The sequence below is a fragment of the Triticum dicoccoides genome, chromosome 6B (assembly GCF_002162155.2).
Source record: "Triticum dicoccoides isolate Atlit2015 ecotype Zavitan chromosome 6B, WEW_v2.0, whole genome shotgun sequence".
NCBI classification, from domain to species: Eukaryota; Viridiplantae; Streptophyta; class Magnoliopsida; order Poales; family Poaceae; genus Triticum; species Triticum dicoccoides.
In genome coordinates, this window is record NC_041391.1 from 100,520,659 (window position 1) to 100,534,156 (window position 13,498).

General features: G+C 42.5%; 1 long non-coding RNA gene across 1 annotated transcript; it reads right to left on the bottom strand.

Moving 5' to 3' along the window:
* Window positions 1-5,603: 5,603 nt before the first annotated feature.
* On the bottom strand, window positions 5,604-7,725 carry LOC119320204. The gene is made up of 2 exons (XR_005154845.1): window positions 7,023-7,725; window positions 5,604-6,677 (listed from the first exon to the last, which is right to left on the bottom strand). It is a non-coding gene; the product is annotated as an uncharacterized LOC119320204 (long non-coding RNA).
* Window positions 7,726-13,498: the final 5,773 nt, after the last annotated feature.

Genomic DNA, 13,498 nt, shown 5'->3' on the forward strand with positions numbered 1-13,498 from the left:
CTACATACACAATACTATTTTATACGCTAAGGTATTTCACGTAAAGGCCATACTCCAGACTCCAATAGTTATATGTTAATACTCCATACTACAAGTATACAGACTCCAAATGGTTTTAAAAGTACTATATATTGTTTACTATACTGTGTAGAAAATCCAAGAGATATAACGTTTCCACGCTACCTTTTTTAACGAAAACTAATCTGACTAAAAAATTGCCCTCCACCTAACAAGAATAATCGGATATCGTTTGCATCCTTATCTCATAGACAAGTTGTTGTACACAGAATTGAAGAGGTTGTTGGACCAGCGCGTCATTAGCTTCCGGATTATTTTAATCACAAAAACGAAGTCGCTGCCTATTGAATTACAGCACCCGTTAACCACGTCTCTCGACCCGGTAGACTTGATGCTACGTTTGAGGGAGAGGAAAAGGGACACGTGGAGGGCACCTAGCTAGGTGGTAACTACCATTGGTGGTAGATAAAATTTGTCCTGGGAAAATCCATCGTACCATCCGGTGGTAGTTACCCCACATGTCTCATATACTAGTATGTGGTACTATATATACTATTTTATTATTTTAAATATGTTCATATATTATATCTAAGATATTTCAAAATAAGTTACATGAAAAAATTGCATACGAACCCATAGTTTTTGTTATATTTGTGAAATACGTACATATTTGTACGTAAAAAAGAGCATACTTAAAAAATGATACATACTACCTAAAAATAGGGGACAGAAAACAGCCCGTGCGTCGCAACGGGACAGAAAAAACACACGCTCTTAACCCAATAATCATGACTCGACACCCTGATAGGTAGACGTTCTTTATTTTAACATGGCATCACATTTGTGTTCCCAATGGTGGTCTCAATGCTCACATAACGAAAATGCATTTGAATAGGGTCGGTCCTAAGGCGTCTCTCTCTCTCACACACACACACAAGCGCACGCGCGCGTGCGCGCTCGCACGCACACAATCCCTCAGAATAATATGGGAAAATATGTTGTTTTTTCCCGCGAGTTTTTTCAGAGCTGCGCATGTGTGGTTATCAATGTTTTCTTTCCTTTCAATCTGGTTTTTAATGTGTGTTTATTTGCAATTTGGATCACCGTCAGTGCGAAAGAAAAATGGACTGTGCACTATAGATTAAGTTTGCATTCAAATTAATAGTTTAGAAATATTTAACAGCTAAAAGTAGCATCATATTTAGATTCTACAAATTTTTCTAATCAAATTTCATATATAACATGTTAACAACAGAGTTACGGTTTAGAAGATATAGATAATTTTGTTTTAGAATAAAATGCAGATTGATTAACCGAAAGCTCAGTTTTTTTTTGTTAAAACACTATATGGACGGCGGGTTGATTACCTGAAACGTCAGGGGGTTTTCTAAGAAAATAAAAAACAGTTCGGTGTGATTTAAAGATGGATTGTGGGTTGATTTCAACAAACTGACAGATTTTTTTGCAAAAAGGGGTGACGGACGACTAGAAACACTCTGTGCTTTATTATTACTAGCACAAATGCCCGTGCGTTGTAACGGGAGTGTAGAAAAAATATAACGGTGAAATATGATTGGTATGAAACGATGGGTGAGAAAAAAAGATGAAAGACGAAGCTTCGGAGGCTCGCTGCTCTAAACTTGTAAGGATTATGCTAACAAAATGATACAATAAAATGACACTAAACTTTTCCTTTGGAATGTTATTCTGATGACCTCATCAAGGGTGATGCCAGAGTTGGCAACATCTGATTCACGTCCACATATGGCATAGATATTGGTGTATGGCCAACAAAACAATTGGATGAAGGATAATGTCTGGATTGTTGACGGTATCTAGATTAGTATATTGGTGTTAGTTATTGAAAAATTTCTCACCGAGTACAATATGCATATCACATTCGATGTTAAGAGAAAACACGTGAAAAGGCACTACGCATTAACCTTACACAGGATTGATCGAAAAACAAATTAACCCAGGTTATTCGACTGCTCCAATTAGCAGTTCGTAAAGAAAAGTCAATCAGGAATTTAGGGCCCACATGTGGGTAAGGAGAAAAAAATCCCCTTTGATCTCGGCCACCACCGCAACAAACTTATCACCGAATCGCGCCAACGCAAAAGGGTATTTATAACTTTTATAAAACTCATCTAGTCGAGCTGGACCTAAGGGCCGCCCTACACGAGCTACACTCTGCACCTACTTCATGCATCGTCCCTCATAATTCAACTTGCTTTTAATTGTATTTTTTCCTGAATGCATTAACATTTTCTTTTAAAAACACACGAACACTTACTTAAATCACATAACATTTCTAAAATTACAAACTTTTTAACATGCAAACACTTCTTGAATTACATGAACGTTTTTAAAAAAGGGTGATTTTTTTAAGAAAATGTGAAAAATATTTCAATACATAAACTCTTTTTTAAAAACTAATACAAACATTTTAAAACGCAAAGGCACTTTTTGAAAAATCTTGTTTTTTTTTCAAAAAGCACAAACACATTTTAAATTACAGAACCATTTTTTAAAGTATGCAGACACTTTGTAAAATTATATAAGCAGATTTCACGAAAAAATACGAACCACTAATTCTGTAGGATGCACGTATAGAACTTGAAATCCACGTACGTATATGGATTCTGTATCCAAGAAATAAAATCTACTATACCTCTTTAGCACAAAATAAAAAAAATGTACCTAGTACCTTGTGTGTATCTGCGTATAATGAACTCAGAGATATTCATCTGTCCGCTCAACATGCGTGCACGCTAGCGCTAACACGTGGGTTGATAGCGAGAAGAAACCAAATGCCTCGCTGGCGCTCCAGCGTTGTGGTTCCACACGCTATCGACAACCCAATAATATAAAGAAACATCCATCCCCCAACCCCGACGAGCTCCTCCTCGGGACGCGCCGCCTCTGTCGGCTGCACGCACCGCGGCGTTCATTCTGCATCCATGCCCGACGCCGGCACCAACCTCGCCGGAGAACCACGGCCCCACCTCGCGCCCTCTTTCCTTTCGCTTTTATTCTTTCTGTTTCCCCCCCCCCCCCTCTCTCTATACTCCCCCCACAGGAATGGGCCATGGCCGCCTCAAGTAGGCCCCAACCGCCGCGCCAGTCTCTACGAAGAGCTCACGCCACCAGATCTGCGGCCTGCGCTGTCCCCATTCATAGATTTGGTGGAGTTCGCCCGCCATCCCGTGCCTGCACGCCCAAGCCGCTGCACACCCCTCCCGCGGGCCGCCGCTTTGCCCCGCCGTGCATCCTGGGTTGGGTAACATGGTCCTATATTGCTCACCAGTGGCATGTATTTTTTCTCATTATCATCCATCCATCCATCTTCCTCCTTTTTATTTCACCTTAAGATCATCTTCTTTCTCAGTTTTAATTTCTTTGCCCATTGTTGCCTATTGATCCCAGCCGGGGCTCGGAGTTGGATGGTCAAGAAAGGAGGACATGGAGCGAGGCGTTCTTGGTGGCCGCGCACACGGGGCAGGTGTTCACGGCGGGTTCGCACGCGCCGCACAGGGACAGGTGCCGGCAATGGAGCAGCATAACGCAGGCGTCCCACGGCGGCCGGCAGCGATGACCTCGTGGCTCTTAGCGACGCCAAGCCACGCCTGGCCCTCTACCGTCATCTGGACACATGCCATGGCGGCCGCGCCATCAAGCTCCAGCACCAAGCCAAGCCACGCCTAGCCCTCTGCCGTCATCTGGACACATGCCATGGCGGCCGCGCCATCAAGCTCCAGCACCAAGCCAAGCCACGCCTGGCCCTCTGCTGTCATCTAGACGCATGCCATGGCGTCCGCGCCCTCAAGCTCCAGCACCAACCCCTCCTTCCTACGCTGTGCCGCCGCCCGCGTTCCTCTGATCCGACCGCGCCCGACGCCCGTGCCAGCGACCCCTTCAGCCCTCGCCACGCCGGCGACCACCAAGAACCCCGCCACCTCCTCGCTTCCGCTTGCAACGGAGGCCCGCGGGTGTGGGAGCCGGCAACGGCCGCGGCCTCGAGTGTCTCCAGCGGGGTAGGCGGTGGCACAGGGGCTGGGGCCGGCGGCTCGCGGCAGGGGGTGGCAGCGCGCTGGTGGAGATGCGTTTGGGAGTGTTTTTTTCTCGCTCGTAACTGTTCGGGTTGACCTTGGACTGCGGGTTGATTCGTATAAACTTTAAGAGCTTTTATGCAAAAGTACTAATGACGGACGACTAGAAATCCAATTTTCTTTATTATTAGGTACTAGTAAGTATGCACGTGCAATGTACGTCTTGAGTAAAATATGTTCTATTATAAAAATAATAATTTTATCATAATGCAAATCTACTTTCTGAGAAGCTGAAATCTCATGCAAAGAGCATATAATTCCTAATTCCTAAGTCATTTAAATGATTGGAAATATTTTGCTTTATGAATCAACATGCCCACGTCCATTGTGCAACAACTACCAAAGATAATTAATTGATAGATACAAAATCAGTCCATCAAGAAAATTAAATTATGGACCCAACTAGTGCATCTCGGAAGCGGACGCCATCACAACACCTCGCCGGCAACCATGGTACCATATAGATGGTCATCATGTAGACAAAACGTTTGTCATGTATCACAATCATGACCTCTGAAACTGCATAACTTAATTCACGTGTTATTCAGTCATCATTGAATCTAAAATGAACTAAATTTGAGGTATAATATTTTCAATCAAGAGAAACATACTTTCAATTTTATTTTCTTCTAGTTGGTACCTACGAATGGGCCACTGGGGAAAAAAGATATGCAAGTGTGCGTATAGAGACAATGAAAATTAGTAGGTTCCACATGAGCTGATCAAATGACATAATTTTATCAGAGTTATGAGATATCAGTTTGTACATTTAAGAAACAAAAGATTGCTAGTTCATACAGAAACAAACCATCAAGATGCATCAATATGACATCCTCGCCCCTACAGCTGTACCAAGCAATGTCAGGTACACATGAAACCAGTCACAGAACTCGCTAATAGACAAATCAGATGCACAAACCACTAATGGTGGAACCACGCTTACTCATAAGCTGAAGGTCCTTGGCAATGTAGTTCATTTGTGGGCATTTAGTGTTAATCCTCCGATGACAAGGTCCAAAGCCATGAAGGTATTTGCAACCTGTTATTTCAAACAGCATGCTTCTCTTGTGAACTTTCACAATAAAGCACATACCCAATTTTTAATCGTCTGGAAATTAACATAACATTGGGATTATAAGTCGAATTGCTCTTAGTGAGAAACAACAAAATCCAATAGTAGCTAACATGACCATGATGCTCCTTAATGTGTATGAAACTGAAGAAAAAAATGAAAATCTCCAAACCATTATGAACTCCTAATTTCAATATCATTATCATCTCGAGCTTAAATAGGCTATAAGTACTGGTTTATTACTACATGGAAGGATAATAAATCTTATAATTTCATGAAAATATAAGTTGATACTTGATAGTACTACGATAAAGGATCAAATTATTTAGTTTATGAAAGTTCATTGCTGCACAAATAGACTGCCCTTAAGATTTATATGACCAACAAAAATGGACAAGAGGTGCAGTAAAAAGGAATCCATAAGTTGATGACACGCACCTTCAAAAGTTTTTGCATATGTACAACACTACAGAAGTCCAATTTTTTTGCTGAATGGACCAAACTATACAGCCGTATAGCAATCTCAAAGCTCTCCCACCTATCTATACGGATCGAGATCCTCCAACGTAGCTCAGCCTACTGCAGAGGGACGTGATGTGCGTATACCCCGTTAGTAAGCCATCCGATGGCAGAAGCATTCACTCGCAATGAAAAGAAGCGACGCTTCGGCCCGTCAGCAGCCCACAATAAACACAGAAAAGAACAAAATGGATATCTCCTTGTTCCCCTGGAATTCCCCTTCTCCGCCGTGGTCGAACAAGCTCTCGGCGCATCCTCGCCGTCGCCATTCGTTCGCAAAAGGAGCCGTGGGCACAGAGCAACACGTGCAGCGGGAGCCCCCGTGGTCGGCGGCGGCCGGGATACAGAGCAACACGCAGAGGGAGCACCCTGGTCGGAGGCGGCCAGGATACATGGCAGCACGTGCAGCGGGAGCCCCTGTGGTCGGCAGCGTCCAGGATACAGGCCACGCGCGCTACATGGGCTCCCGTCCTTCATGCGGGTCTAAGGGCGTCCAGTTGGTCGGCCTCCTCGAGTCACCGCCCGTGGTGGACAGCTCGGCGTACGCACGCAGCAACCTCATGTCGAGCACCTGCACACCCATCTCCATGGTGGTGGTCGGCTGAACCACGCCGTCGTTTCCGCACCGCTGCAGGCCGATTAGCTGATAACTGAATCTAGTTTTCAAACTTGTTAACTGAATTAGGCCATGTCTCTGTAGCATTCCACTTGCTACTTGTACATTTTCAGACTTGATAAGGATAACTGAATTTTGTTTGGCAAAAGAGATTAAGCATTCCATTTCCTTGCACAAATAAATTGGCATGAAGTAACCTTGCCATCGGCGGATCTCTTGTTCGTGCACCTTTTCCTGACCCCAAAGCCCTTTTTACGACCATAGATAAGCCAAAATGCCCAAGCTTCATCTGAATTTTTAAATTCCATGCCAACATGAGGTACCAAACCGGACAATATACCTTGCAGTGGAAAAGTAATCATGAGCAAAGAACTTGTGCAAGTGCCATATTTCAGGATAAGAGAAAAGTAAACGTGATTCTTACTAAAAATTGCAGAGACCTCATGAAAATAAGCAAGAAGTAGGAATTCTGTTGGGACAGCTAAATCCATCTAGTGTACAGAATGAAATTAAAAAGTGGTGCTACTTTCGTATTGGAAACATGGTACTATGTGTTAGCCTCTTCTTCCATCTCAATAGAAAAAATACAACCGGCTGATTATTGGGAAATAGGTTGATCAAGTTGAAAGCACTATTCAAAATTCTGTCAGTTCTAGTGACCTATTCATGGGAGGGTGGTACGCACCAGATAGAGAAGAGAGCAGGTCGTCCTCACTCGGCTGCTTCTTCCATGAATAAAGGGCAGAGGTTGATCAACTTGAAAGCAATATGATGTTCCTGATTCCATCAATTCCATTGAGCCATTTCATGGGGAAGATAGCAGGAGAAAAGCAAACTTCAGAATTACGTACAAGATTGCAGAAATCAAACTTCAGAACTGGGTACAAGATTGAAGAATAGAACACTTCGTTCTCCGGCGATCGATTCCTTTACCAGGACGCGATTGAAAAACGGAGCAGGTTGTTCTCCAGCGATCCACTCCTCACAAGAACGCGCTCACCCGCCTACGCCACTACTCGGACCAGGCTGCTGCGTTGCCGGCGCGCGCGTCGCTTGCCGCCGATGGGATCTCCCGCGCCGACCTAAAGCCGGCCAACACCATGCCGATCTTCGAGGCGTCGGCGTAGTGACAGCGCAGGGGCTTCCACCTCCGTCTCCGCTGATCGCGTCCTTCGCGCTAACGCACGACCAGATCGAGGAGATCAAGGGCACGGCCGCGGCGCACGGCGCGCTATACTTGTCGGCGTTTGTGGCGTCGTCGGCCGAGCTCCTGGGCACTGAGCAGGCGGGGGGAGGCATGGGGCGTTTGCGCGATGGGCGGCTGGTCGACGTCGAAGTCGCCGCTGAGGTCGGGCGTGGGGTTGGAGAGCACGTAGGAATAGGATATGGTGGGTCGTGAGGCGATGATTGCGGGGGACATTTTTTTTAGTCGATTGCGGGGGACTTTTCGTCTGCGGGCAGAGTTTTCGTCCGCAGATTGAAAATTGCTAAGCGCACTTCTTGTGAGGGTTAGGATTATCTCGACGGTTAGATCTAAATGAGTGAGTCTGATTGGGTGGCTCTAATTGCTTTGGGTTATTGTGTATACATTAGATGGGGTGCCCACAGTGTTGAATATGTTTGCTTATTTAATAGTAGTAGATATATATATATATACCTCCTAATTTACATATTAATGATATATAGTATACTAGAAAAACGCCCGTATACATATTAATGATATATATTATATTATATATTATATTTATATATATTATATTATATATTATATTATATATTATATATATATATATATCTTTCCCTACTAATAAAGCACGGAGTGCTTCTGCCCGTACGTCGTTGGCAATTTTACAGAAAGGCCCCTCCGTTTACAGGAAATCAACCCGCGATCCCTGTTTAAGTGGCAACCAGAGAAAACGTTTCGGTTTTTCAAAAAGGACCCTCCATTTTGGTGTATTCAACCCGCAATCCTGGCTCTGAGAAAACATTGCAAAAAAGACTCGTGCATAACGAGCGACTGGGGGCGGCGGCTGCTCGATGCGGAACGACGCAGGCGTCTGGGGGCGGCGGCTGCTCGATGCGGATCGACGCCGGAGGCTGGAGCTTGCAGGGGCCGGATCCGTGTGCGGCAGAGGCTGGGGAGGCCGATTCGGAGGCGGGCAGCGAGGCAAGGGTCGCCGGTGATGATGAGGGAGGCCGATTCGGAGGTGGGCGGCGAGGCAGAGGTCGCCGGTGATGAGAGGGAGGCCGGAGCGTGGTTTCCCTGGCAGATCTATGGCATCCGCGGCTCCTGGGCAGAAAGAAGAATGGAGATGAGGGAGAGAAGAAGGAAGAAAGGAGGGGAGGTGCGGTGTCCTAGGCAGGAGCTCGCCGGAGCCGAGCCACGGAGGACGTGCGCTGCAGACGGAGGGATTCAAAGCCGGTCGGTCGGGCGACACCAACAAGGCCAGGGGTGGCGTACGAATGAGGACTTCATCACCATCAGGTAATCCATTCATCTCCTCTCTTTTCCTAATTCCCGACGATCTGGTCCTCAATCGCCATGTTCTTGAACTGCAGAAATCACTCATTCCCCATGTACTTGAGTTGCAGAAACCATTGGTTAACAAAGTGTTCTGATACATCGCTGTCAAATTGCATGGGCCTATCAAATTTTGTAATATATAGATGATGTTATGCTGTCAAATTCCATCCATGTACATATTCATGTGCAAAGTAAAGAAATTAAGATGTTGCAGGTTGCAAACAAGCAAAACCATTACCTGTCATCTGCAGAATTAACCTACATATAAATAAGATTTCTCTTCCAACCATCTTTCAAAGATAAAATCGTACAGCGAATGGGTCAGTTTTAACTAATACACGTACACACAACATTCAGCTCGACAATTGGTCAAGAACCTTGGTGTCGGGCTGACGGCCATGCCGCCTGTGGTTATCTTGATGTCGCTGACTGTCAGGACGCCTATTTCTGCTTCCTTCTGGATGAACACGGGAGATGGACGTGTTAGTAGAATTTGATCTGAATTGATTGATCGGCTTGTTTTGATGGCTTTTTGCGACATGTTTGTTATGTTTTAGTATCTTTTTGAAACTAGAATTTGAAAAGAGCATGAGTTTTTATAGGATTTTATATATTCTTCGGTTGCTTACTGTAATCTTTTTGAAACTGAAATTTGAAAAGAGCATGAGTTTTGATAGGATGTTATATATTCTTCGGTTGCTTACTGTAACCTGTACCTTCTGGTCGGATATAGATAGAATCATACTGATTTCCTATAATTTCGCCGTCACAAAGATGTTCTATTTGTTTGGTTTGCTGTATTGTGATGACCGTCAGAAATTACCTATATATGCTATTCGTACTGTTAAATTTAGTTCTAGCGACCCCGAGGAAGTAATGTGTTGTACGCCTGACACGTGATTGAGAGTTAACTTGCTTGAAGATATGGTTCAGCTAAAACCTCTTTTCCAAATATCAACGGGCTGCTGTTTTTGGAAATTTTGATCAACACTCCGGAAAAATGTATGATGTACCTTTTTTACTTTGAGTATCAGTATGCAAACTCCAGAATTGGAGTATTGGCATGAAAACTCCAGAAAGTTTATGTGGTCCTGATACACACATCATGAAGTTGGTAACTGTTGTGGTATTTATATTCAGATTTGACAGGAATAAAAACTGAACCTATTAAATAGTTATGTTAAGCTAGATGGTTTACTCATATTCCATCGCTAGATGAACTAGCCGCAAGAAGCACGGTTAAAATTCAGCTCCATTTGATTTACATTCAGATCATCTTGCTGCAACACCACTACTTTTCTTGATAGCAAACAACCAGTTTCAGTCATCATATATTGCTTTTCTGATTTGTTTATTCTATTATACCATAGATATCATAAGAGATAGTTAATCGCTTAATGAGAGTGTTTTGTTCAGTCAATTGAGTGCCTGTTGGTCTGATTAGTTTATGTATGTGACAGTTCCTTTTAATAATTATAAGTTGCAATTCCCAGACAAGGCATATGTTCTATTGTTTCTCAGGTTTGTGCATTCCAAGCCTGCCTTAGGACACCCCTTGTGATAGTATGCCTAAGATAAAGATAGGCCGTGTCGAATATACTGAAGGGTGGGTGCTTATTGAACCCACAATCTGTGAGTTGGATGCCAAAATTAGAGAAGGTATGCATGTTATTAAGCATGCTATCTATCGATCTGACCTTTTCAGATGTCGATTGATATTTCATACTACAGGATGAGTACTAATATGATCTGCACGCACAGCTGAAAATGATACACGTGACAGGAAGAGAAAGTGTGAAGCACTCTACCCAATTTTCCGCATTTCAAGAAGCCATTACATTTATGATCTTTTCTATAGAAGAAGGAATGATATATCAAAGAGTGTGGTTTTCTGTAGCTCAGGGTTATGCAGACTGTAATCTACCTGTAAAGTGGAAAAGGTCAGTTGCCTCAACTTTATATCATTTGAGCTAGGGACCAAGATGGATGAGGTTGATTTGGCTTGATCATGCCAAACAAATTTACTTCCTTTTTGGAAAATGAAAGCATGTTTTGGAAGTTCAGGGTTAAGTTTCCAAAACCGAGCTTTATAGCAAGGCAAAGAGGATCAAGAGAAGCAGAGTAGGATAATAAAGGTTCACATAGATGTAGTAATCTGTCACTATCAGCTAGCTCAAGTATGTATTGACTGTACGATAATACAGGTTCACATATATATGTAGCAATCTGTCACTATCACCTAGCTCTAATTGAAATTTTCTTGGAGCAGTTTCATTTGCAAATAGACCAGCTACACGGGCACACACATACACACACACACACACACACACACACACACACACACCTAATTGAGATATCATATTACTTACATGATGTGGGTTTATTCAGGTTATTATGATAAATTATTTGATTGATCAGTGTAAGCTGTCAAATCCAGTGGGTAGATGGCTAGGCTGCCTTTAGATCCAATGCACTCCAAGGCATTGATAGTGTCTACCGAATTCAAGTGCTTGGAAGGAATGTTGATTGATGTTAGTAGCTACAGTTGTCTGAATGAGACGACGTACATGAGCAATAAGAAGGATCTCATGATGTACTTATGGGCTACCGAGCAGAACCACATATAGCCGTGTCTCCTTTGTTGCATCAAGGTCAGGAATCTCCAGATTCATTGCTTCTTAGTCTTTATTTTGTTGGTGAATAAATTGTAGTGCAGTAAATAACACAGAATGGATCAGAGTGACTTGCGATTTTTTTTTAATGTCTAGGTGAATAACATAATTTTTTCTTATCACATAGCATTCTGTTTTGCTATTTCAAATGTGCTTGCCAATGTGCTCTTTATCGAACAATCTTTTGGCCTTCCAAGTTTCGAACCACTGTTTGTCACAATTTTTTAGGTTTTGTAATTTTTTCGCCCGTCGCAACGCACGGGCATTTGTACTAGTAATAATAAAGCATCTATTGCTTCTGGTGGTACGTCACCTAATTTACCCCTAAAGTTGCTAAATATTACCCGCCAATGCCACCTGTAAGTGAGGAAAACGTTTCAGTTTTTTTTCACGGCGGTGGTCACTGGTTTATCTAGGTGCGGTGTCCAAAAGATAGCAGGATGACTCAAGTAGTGCATTGGCTGGAGCGTTGGTCTTGTATCCGTGAGACGTAGGTTCGAGCCCCGGCTCTGTCATGTTTTTCATCTTTTTTGTTTCTTTTCCCCTGAATGATCTTCAAAATATTTATCTTTCAAACACTAACTCAAAATATAACATGCTATATATGAAAAAAAAAACTGAGAAAATAACACCAGCTTAAAATATAACATGTTATATATGAAAAAACAAGAGAAATGTGTATAAATTTTAAATATACATACATACATATCTAAAAAATCCTTTCGTCAGCCTAATATTTTTACGTCTAACAGATTAAAATGGTCTTCGAAATATTTATCTTTCAAACACTAACTCAAAATATAACATGTTATATATGAAAAGAAAACTGAGAAAAATGTGAATACATTTAAAATATACATACATACATACCTAAAAAATCATTTTGTCGGCCTAATTTTTTACGTCACATTCCTCCGAGTCAGGCACAAAACCATACCATTTATACGTGTATGCATTCCATGGAGAGACCGGGAGAAGAAGTATTGCTACCGCAACTTTTGATCGCCCTAAACATACTTGTGATTTGGCATTGATTAGTCTACAAGTGTACAATGAGATGGGGAGCTTGCAGATGTTGGGAACCAAGCTGGCTCTGCATGCCTCGCTTTCCTCGAGTAGGAGCTCACAGGAGAAGCAGCTCTCTGACTGGGAGGCCGACATGGCCATCAACGTTAAATCGGTCACTCAGATATCTTCTTTGACTCAGAGCTCAAGTTGATATACATGCCTTTGCCTGCTAATCAACTGACCATCAACTGCAACAACACCTGCAGCAACGGATGTCGCAAAAGCTAGGTAGATGCTTTCTACGGGACCATACAATATTTGACACGTACTCCCTCTGTAAAAGAATTAAATGCTCTTATACTTCTTTATAGAGGAAGCATTATTTTTCAAGTTGAATATATTTGTAGGTAACCTACATCTTTCTTACCCTTCATCGTCGATAGTACCAAATATTTCCATGTGCATCATCCCACCCAAATATATTCGATGCAACATCACATCCTTCTATTGCAGCTATAATTATTACCATCAAGGGATGTGGACACTAGCTCCACGAGGAGCATTTGGTTATATAACCCGGATACAAGCAAATCAAAATTATTAATTGTGCTGACAAGGAAAGTAAAACAGATCGAGGCTCCAGTTATTAAGACGGCACTTAGAGTAGGCCTTGACCTCCACCTCTCCTTTCTAACTGGCATTTGCTCAGTATGACGATGGAAACCACAAGGCCGTGTACATAATAAAACTTGCAAAAGGGCGGAAGGATGAATAGGTTGATGACAATGACGAGACGGAGCAATTGTGATAAGTGACAAAACATAATTTTGTTACCCCGTTGCAACGCACGGGCTCTTTTGCTAGTATAATATATATATATATATATATATATATATATATATATATATATATATATATATATATATATATATATATATATATATATATATATATATA